The following is a 10208-nucleotide window of genomic DNA, read 5'->3' as shown; positions in this document are numbered from 1 at the left end:
TAATTATTCTGCGTAATATGTAAAAGTTGAATTTGGGTAAAAAAAATCTCCATCATTCCTTGTAATATGTGAAAGTTGAATTTGGATAAAAAAGATACCCGCCATTCCTCCCAACCATCCAACAATACAATAGAACCACTCAAGTTTTATCTCTACAGAGATGGAAAGAAAACTTAGTGAATTCCTCCCAACCGTCAAACAATACAATAGAACCACTCAAGTTTTATCTCGAGATGGAAAGAAAACTTAGTGAATGTACTATGACGAGGAATACTGAAATGAGCACTGCATTCCACCACAAACTTAAAACGCTGCCTTACCCATTTCATGAGCTTCACTACCGATCTTCCATGGATTCTGATCTGCACTCTGAGAACTCTTTCTCCCACTCCCTGCTGCAGCCTCTCCCACATGGAGGCATCCAAGGGAATTGACTCATTCGACCCATAAACAACCATTATGGTGTTAGTCTGAAGGCTCTCCTGATAAAATGGCTCTATAACATACTCTCCCCCCACCTGCACACCCTCCAGCATAAGGGCACCAATGTGAATCTCTTCATAGAATATCGCTCGGTTTTTTATAGGATTGTGCGCTAGGATTTTCACCTCCATCTTCGTCTTGAGGCAGCCAGCTGCCCCATCACAGTCGCTGGTTCTTGAGGCATCCAGTTCTTTGATGTGGATCTCTTTGAGTCCCCACTGAGGAGCTTGTGGGTGGAGGGTTATCAGCAGAATCAGCAGAGTCAGGCCTATACCAAACACCAGGGTTACCATGAACGTGAGAATCCAGAATACAGTTCTGTTCACTCGACTATGTATCAGTATTGGATGAGTTGCAATACCATCCAAGAAATCTAAACACCTCCTCATCTTCATGTTCTGGCAGACCAACCTTGAAAAAAATGGAATGAAAAGCAACACAAGAAATGATATATACACACAAGGGATGATAAACGTATATACATAGATGGCAGCTGAGTGTGGTTGTGCTTCGGCCTTACGTGCGCAGAGAGTGCTAAATACACTAGCGCGTTTGCAGAGTGCATATCCAATCAAGAAAATCACTTTGAGGGTATTAGGTATAATAATGAGAGTACTGATGATATTGCAGAGGATTGTGCAGCGCAATATTGAGATAATAACTAAATTAAGGAACCACTTTCACGCCTTTAGGAAGCACTGATAACGGATGACATTTTTTTAGTTAGTATTCCATATTCGTGCTCATATTTATCTCTTATAGTGCTATGTTTCTGTTACCTTTGGAAGAACCTTAAATGTACCTTCCCAAAAGGTCAGATTTATAATAATAAAAATTGTGAAGGTCAATGAGAACATCTTATATTTTACGAAATCTGAGACTTACACATATAATATTCAGCAAAAAGTAACATTAAAAGTTTAGTAATTATTATTAATTTTTAATTATAGAAGATAGAGATTTAATATTAAAAGAATATGGTAGAATCGTAATGTATAAAAATATTATTTATTGTATTTTTGGTTACTAAAGGTAGTCAGTCTAAAAATTTAGAAAGGAAGATTACTAAATTTACAGATGTTATTTAATATATTACCTTAAACATTATATTATCTCACAAAACATGGCATCCACACAAATATAATAAACTTAATAAACTTAATATTATTTGTAAATTGAAATGACAAAGACCAAGTTCACCTTGTAGGCTAGATCATTAGTGCTTGCAACTCCATGACCACATGTAGTTGTAATAGTGTCTTGTCCAAACACCAACATGATATTTTTCCTTAGTCTCTTTCCAACTGATAGGACATGGATAATAGGGAAGGGGTTAATAGCACATGTGTGGAGTTAGAGGAGTTATCATCAAATACCAAGGAAGGTATAATATCCAAGCGAATGTCCAAATGAACCATGGAAGGACCAAATGAGCCATGATATGTGCAACCGAATGCTACAAGGAGGCTAGGGCTAAGGCTATTTCCACGTGCCCACTCTTAAGAACAACTAGAGTGGCATGGGATTTAATTTCCTAGTCAAGGAAGTTGAGCATTAATTGGATCATTTTTCCTAGTGCAAAGTTATAGCCACCTCCCAACTCCTTCAACCATCTCGACTTGTGGGAACATTACCTATTTGACCCAATCTCCAAGGTTTGTTATGAATATGGGGTTACAACAACCTCATTTCTCAAAGTATTTAGAACTTAAAATTGATACCACCATTGTATTTATCTAGCCGAGAGCTTTCTGACGGTATAATTTTTATCTCAATCAGAGTCCCGGATCGAAAGTTATTCCCATTAAAAAGGCCAAGTCATCACTCGGGTGCAATGTGGTACCTACGTGGCCTTCACTTGTCTAAAGTGGCACTACCACGCCATCAATGTAAGGTCCACGAGTTCCTATGCTATTGTGGGTCAAGTCACTCTATGCTTAGATAAAGTAGGACAAGAAATAGTCAACCAAGACCCAATGTCGGAAAGGGATCCCACTAGTCCACATCATATCAAACTGATCTCTCTCAAGTCCACTCTTTCTGCATAAAATTCTTATTGACCTAGTGGCTCAAAGGTCTATAAGCCCAATGGGCCTACCCATACCACATCATACCAGGTCAATTTTTACCAGCCACGCTCCTCTCCCATGCGACTCCTCTGTAATCCGATGGCTTGAAGGCCTGGTGGGGACCACCCACTAATGTCATGTTAGGTTGATCCTTTTGGCTACAACTTGCCTAAATGCTTATGATGGTCTTGTGGTATGGTTCCGCTAGTCAGAGTTCCGCAAGTGAGCCAACTCACCTTCGCAAGGTTTATGTTATGGTTATAGGTATACAAGATGAGGTATGTTGGATTGGGGACATGGTGGACTAGGGATAGGCTATCAACCTTCCCTAAACCACTCTACAACATTTCATATGACCGGTCTAGTTAGATTTGGATCTAAGTACTAGCCTGTCGAGACCGGACTCCACTATACATGGAGGCATGTTAACCATACCACCCACTTACCCAACGATTAGTAAGAAGAACACTATGTTCTTGATGTGTTCATAAAAGAAAAGGAAGTTATTTCCTTGCACCTAACTCCCTAGGTGTTATGTTCAAGGCACCCATGTCCTGCACCTTGACTTTTAGTGAGTGTATATATTGAGAGGGTGACTCTAAAACACATGTTTTCTATGAGTTATGGTCCAAGGGCCTAAACCTTGACCCTCAAAATATTGTACAATGAATGGTAATAAGCAAGGGACCCAAAAATACACCAATTTAAAAAAAAACAGATGGGTAAGGCCCTAGAGGCCAAATTTATACATGTTGCAATGTTGTATAAGGAGAAATATGATAAGAATATATTTTTGGTGAACCTTTTCAATCTAGTTAAACATAATCAGAAGTAGTTAATTGACTAATTAGCTAACATGAAATAAATTATTTTTCATAATTACTCAAAGAGAGCTAAAATATATCTTTTAAACATTACAAACCCATTAAACAAGTTGAGCTATTATATTCATATGCCATTATTGTCAATTAAGAGAGATAATAAATACATATTTTTTACATCAACCATGAACATAATAATGGAAATAATAATCCAGACATTCAGTAAATGACTTCATAATTAAGGCATTCATTTACATTCATAAACACATAAGACCATGCATCAGTGATTAACATAACCAGGAACATCATGGTCCATAACTCAAATATGCATATGTAATTATACTCATTTGTGTGTTTTTAAGATGACTGGAAACTAAATGGAGGACTCCCACTATTGGCACCCAACTATATCTAGCTACATCGCAACTTTCTTGCAACTAACCACTCCCAAGCCTGATCCAATGTTTGAGGGGATGCTTGCTCGAGAAATTCATGCCAAAAGCTTGGTTAAACACTAAGGATTGTCCAAGTGGTTTATCAACCTCCCTCCAGTGGTGAGCACCACAATGACCCACTCTTCCTCTAAGTTTATTCATATGGATTCACCCAAGGTCCAGTTGGGGTATTGCTCAGTCCAAGAGTTGGAATCTATTGTCGTGGTGTTTTATCAACTGTCTTTTCATAGCAAGCACCACAACTATTTGTAGGCCAGTGTCTAGGTGGTTTATCAACTTCCTTCTCGTAGTAAGCACCACAATGACCCATAATTCCTTGTCCATATGGTTTATCATCTATACAACAAGCACCACAATGATTCAGTCATCCACTTCTCCTCCCACTAACCACACAGACTTAGACATAATATTCTAGTGGCCTAACACAATTCACATGGATTTCAACCAAAGTTCAAATGGTGCATTACTCAGTATAGGAGTTGGAATCCAATATCCAGGTGGTTTCTCAATTGTCTTTTCATAGCAAGAACCATAGTGTTTTGTAGTTCATTGTCCAGCTAGTTTATCAACTTCCCTCTACTTGTAAGCACCACAGTGATCCAGAATTCCTTGTCTAGGTGGTTTATCAGCTATATAGAAAGCACCACAGTGATTTAGTCATCTACTGGGCCTCCCACTAAGCACACAATCTTAGGCATCATATTCCATTGGTCTCAAACATATCAATTGTATTATCATAGCAAGCACCACAAGGGTCTACAATCCACTATCCAAGTGGTTTATCAACTTCCCTCTAGCAGTAAGCACCACAGTTACCCAAAATGCCCTATATAGGTGGTTTATTAGCTATGCAAAAATCACCATAGTGATTCATTCACTCACTAAACCTCCCACTGACCATAAAAGCTTGGATAATAGTCTAGTGGCCTAACATGGTTCACAGTCACTACACCCAATTTCACAGGGGTCTAATTCAAGCACAAGGTTCTACAATCATCTCTAGCATTGTTATGTCTTTCAATGTCATCGTTCCCATAGCTCCATGTGCAATGTGATTAACTTCAAGTTCCCTCTATCCTCCCGAGAGAGACAGAGAGAAAGAGAGAGAGTCGATCAAAAAACAAAAAAATAACTAATGAAAGTCCTCCTCAGTCGTGCATGCTTCCTCTTTTTTTTCTACTGTTTGTCTACTTCCTAGCTTCTCATTCTATTTTCGAAAGGCTACCTGATGGGAAATTTAATTACTTAAATTGTGATTTCATTAAATTATCAAACGAAGCTCATAAGTTGATGAGGCACCTGCACTATATATGCATGATTATATATGATTAGTAAAATTTATTACATGTTGTAGCATATAATCGACAATTACATTCTATTGGACATTATTTACACTTCCCTTGGTAAATAGATATTCAATATTCACCAACCTTCGAAATCAATTTTCGTGCATCAATCCATAACAAAATCCGGTAAAGTAATATCTAACAATCAATTCACACTTATGCTAAAAAATAAACAAACCATTCAAATTAAGAGAACTATAGGTCTGAGTCTTGGGGATATCTTGCAACCCTTTGGTAGATCTGTGGGTTAGTAGTCTCTTAGTATACTTGTGATTAGGGCCCTTAACACAATAACAATCGAACTCATTCAAATAAAAATATGGTGCTAAATAAAGAATCAATAAGATTAAGCAACTGTAATGAAGGAAATATGAGATAGAAATTTGTAACTTTAACATTATAACTCTACAAAAATAACAAAGCATCACAATAAATCTACTAAGCACATGTAACCAATGCAAGTGCACTCCATACCAGGGGGGCCTAATTGGTTGGAAGCATTGTAGGTAAAAGAAATTGTTACTCCAACAAGTGAAATAACAACAATGTAAATTATATTATATAGTCATCAAAATACCATATAGTGTCGAGAACTTAGTCCAAACACTTCAACAGTCTCACAATTACATTATAGCTAGCCTTTGCTGACTAGTTACAAAGAAATATATAAAAAATCATCGATCAATCCAATTCGAAGAATAAGGAAAATAATTATAACGAAGCAGCTAATATTTACAAAATATGAAAATGGATGAAATTATCTAACTAGTACTGAATAGTCTCGTTTCAAATAAAAACTCAGTTGATATGAAGAAGATAACAAAATAACAAATTATGTTGCTCACGGTTAGAAGTATCCAATTTGGCATGTGAACTTAACATTGCATTCTTTCCTCCCATAACTATCCAAGATGGCTTCTCCCAGTAGATATGACATAGTGTTCAGTCTAGTAATTAGTGATCATTCCCCCTATGACTTAGGAAAAAAGGAGACTGTAATGCTTCACAACCATTAGATAGGAAAATTTACTCAAATATAGACCAATTTAGCAAGGAAACACATAAAAAAAAAATCACCTTTGTTATTCGAGATTCCATTAAAGGCACGGAATGGCAAGAAAGAAAAGTAAAGTATAAGGAAATGTGAGGCAAAGTATAGGGATATGAATCATGGAATATGTTTGGAGAGTGCTTTGAACAAGTTGAATTTGAGGCTCTTCATCCCTTCACGCTCAGAAGGTTGCACGTCCTCATGCTCAATCTCCTTAGTAGCTCAACCAAGATGGTGAAGCTTCTCCCGACTTTCCTCATGTTTCCTCTGAGAGTATTTTTCTTTCATTATTTGATAATGTTGCATTAGGTAGTCCACCTTAGTCTACCAAAGTTGGTCTTGCTTAACGAGTAGCTAGTTTTGAATAGACAGTTAGTCTCAAGATCTTCTTAAACAATCATTACTTTGAACCAGAGCTTGATTATCCAATTCTAGTTGAAAGCACTCACCCTTAAATTTCTTCACCTTCCTTTAGAGTTTCTTTACCTTCATATGCTTCCCTGCATTCATTTGATCCTTTGTTGGCTCTGTGTCTACTAATATCTCAAGGTCAACCACTAGCAACTCCTTGCTAGTCTTAACTTCTTCTAACTTGGGAGAATTCAACAATCCCCCCTTTACAGTAGTTTTTTCCTTCATTATTGATAGATGTATATCCAACTCCATAGGTTCACCCAACATAGTCTCCACATATTTCTTATAGGCCTCTAGCTCTGAGGTTAGTTCTGCAATCATATCAAACTTTCCCAATACAAGGTTGATGGACACTCCCACCTCTTTCTCTACACCAGCTTCAGGTAACTTTGATAATAGAATCATTTCCATCATTTTATCCTTAGGGGCACTTGGTGCCTGAGATTCCTTTTCCACTTCAATCTTAGGACCATCAAGGGGAAAGACATCTTTAGTATTTTCACATTAAGAAATATCTTCCACAACACTATTCTCCTCCTTTACCAATTCACATTTTGAAATAGGTCTACTAGCTCGCTCTCCGTCAAAGTCAGAATATGGTAAATTAAGAAAACTTTGACTAACTTCATGACATACGTACTGTTATCATTTAGTATTTTCCTTAGAAGTTATCAGAAGAAGGAAGCAACCGAGGTAACCACAAACCAATCTTTTAGGCTTAGGCTCTAGCGAACCTAAGTATAGAGAGGGCTCTCTCTTTATAATTTAGCTTTGTTTTTATGGGATTTTAGGCTAATTCTTAGTGTTCATGGGATTTTGGTTTTGATTTTAAGGTTGGGTGGTGGAATTCTTGGATCATATGGATATAGCTATGTCTTCAAGCCATTGGGCTATGGAGTCAACAAATGGATAGCATAACTGGATCAGATCTTTAAAGGGAATGTTCACAGGGCAGGCTAGCAAAGAAAAATGCAAATCTTTAGGCCTAATGGGTGAAGTAATTCTAACCAGGGTGAAAGGGCACTTAAGAATCCTTGGACCAAGATCAGAATAAAGAACTGAGGATGATCATGAACAAAGGGAAATTAAGAATCCTTTGCTATAGACTAGAGAAGAAACTACAAAAGATAAGGAGCAGTTAAGAATTCCCTAGCTAATATAGTTTAGGAGAAAACATTCAGAATGTAAAATAGTCAAGGCGGAGTGCATTTAAGCAATTTCTAAAATATCATTCCTTGTTATACATTTAGATTTTAGAGATACAAATAAAATTATGGAAAAATAGAAGGAAAACCAACAGTGAACATGAGAGAATACTTATTTTTATTTCGCTTTACACAAGAATCCTGTAAAATATATGATCTTTATTCCTTGATAGAGCAAGCCAACCTAGTCATTGATACAATTGAATTTTGATTTGAGAGAAAAATTATATAGAAATGTCTTGGAATCCACCCTACATACTTCGAAATGTGAAGTATTTATACAAAAATATTTACAACATATCTCAAAACAACTTGACACTTAATCTAGGGAATAAAAATATCTTCTTGCATGAAGATAGAGACAGATGTTAAACTACTTCATGCTATCCCTTTTATTGTGGTGTTGTTGGCTATTTCAGTTAAGTTGGAGCCCTTTAAGCTGGCTAATATTTGTAGCATTTCTACACTAGAATCTTCTTTACTTTTATCTTTAAACTGATACTCTTTGAACCTGCTACTCTTTGACTCTGTTGCTCTGCTTTTACATGTTTCACCTGGATGCCTTCTTTTACTATGTAGTAGCTTTCTGATGTAAATTTATTACAGTAAATTTGTCATGTTTTTCCACCATTCCACATCAGGTAGTTTTAAATTCATCATCCTTCTGTATATTTCATCGGCCTCTGTGTATTTTTCAAAATTTGGCTTAGTGAGGAACAAGTGTTTCGCCTCGTGCTCCAGGAAAAAAAAATTTCAAATGTATCATATAACACTTTTCTTGTTGCAAAGCTTTAATAGCTAAAGAGCTAGCTTGTTCCTTGGCCAACTGTCTGAGTCTATCACTATAGTCTAGCTGAGGCATGAGCTTGTCATTTATGACCATAAGGCTAGGAAGACCCTTCTCCCTCAAAATCTGAAACTTAGCCATGAATTTATGAATTTATCAATGGATACCTGCATGTTATGGCACTTCTCTTCTAGGTTAAGCATAAGGTTTCTTTTGGAAAGAACTTTTGTAATCTCCAGAATGGCCTCAGTCCTATCTTCTATGTTAATCTCATGGAGCTCATATCTGTTCTTGTTGTTTAAGAAGTGGATGAGTCGATTGGCATCCTCTGGTTTATTCCCCAGTTCTTCCCTTACTTTTTGGATAGCTTCAATAGCTACCTTCACTAATTATGTCTACTCAAATATAACTTGAATTGATGGCCAAATATCATTGACAGAGTCAATGATATTGGCCTAGAGAATTTCTTTGGTTTGTCCCAGTGGTTTCTGTAGTGTTAAATCCTTCTCCAAGATTTTGATTCTCTCACCCATTCTCAGTGCTTTTTGTGTTTCTTCCTTTTGCTAGAGTTGAGAAAGTTTACAATCAATTTCCAAACTTGCAACCTTTTCCTTTAGTCCCTTCATCTCTCTAGCCTAGATAGACATCTCTTTCATGGCTTTTACTAATTTTGCTACTTTCTCTCCTTGTGTATTCCTGTTCAGAGATAGGATTCACTCTCTGTCTTTTAGCTTGGCTTGTTTCTGCATAAGCTTGTGAAGTTTCTCTTGTTGAAGTCGTCGCCCCTTCTTTATATCTCTTTAGGTTTTTCTCCTCATTTAGAGGAGTCTGTACAACTCGGGGTGCTCATGGTTGTCTCTAGTCTGTGTGATTTCTCTGGTATGTATGACTGGTCTGGCACCTTTGATTTCCCTGGTACCTTTGATTCCTCTAGCACTTGCCGGAAAGAACCCTCATCAAGGTATTTTTATAGATCTATTAATGTGTTTTCCACAACATCTTTAGTATTATCCCTATCCTCTAAAGTGTTTTCTACCCATTGTAATTGGTTGGCATACTTTTCTATTTCAGTGATGTGGTGATGGATATAAGGAGACATCTTGTTTTTCTGCCTTATTTTACAGATGAAATCCAAGGGATCATATCTCCATATGAAGCTCTGTTTTAATTTTAGTCCCTGAAGGATCATGTCTTCCTCTTTTCCAGCTTCTCTGCTATTACATATAAAAGGACCCAATTGGTCTTTGATCTTGAGCTGGGCTTTCTTTTTGGCTTTAACAATGTTTAGCTCATTTGAATTTATTATCTTCCTGTAGTACTCCAGGGCAAATAATCTCATTGGGAGGTATTTAAGTAGTTTGTATGGGGCCAGCTCGTACCCATAAATCATGATTTCAATGTGGTTTTGGTACAAGTACCAATCTACCACCTGATGATTGATGTTTAGATGAAGGACTCTCCTACTCTCAGGACTGATTCTTGGTGGAGGGGTTCCACTGAGAATGGTCATCACATGGTGGAAAAAGGAATCTATGAATTCATTATTTGAATAGGGGGATGGATGTTGATGAATCAAT

The sequence above is a fragment of the Pinus tabuliformis genome, chromosome 2_1 (genome assembly GCF_031772625.1).
Source record: "Pinus tabuliformis cultivar Carrire ecotype Pingquan chromosome 2_1, CPIR1, whole genome shotgun sequence".
In the NCBI taxonomy this organism is placed as follows: Eukaryota; Viridiplantae; Streptophyta; class Pinopsida; order Pinales; family Pinaceae; genus Pinus; species Pinus tabuliformis.
This window is presented reverse-complemented; position numbering follows the sequence as displayed.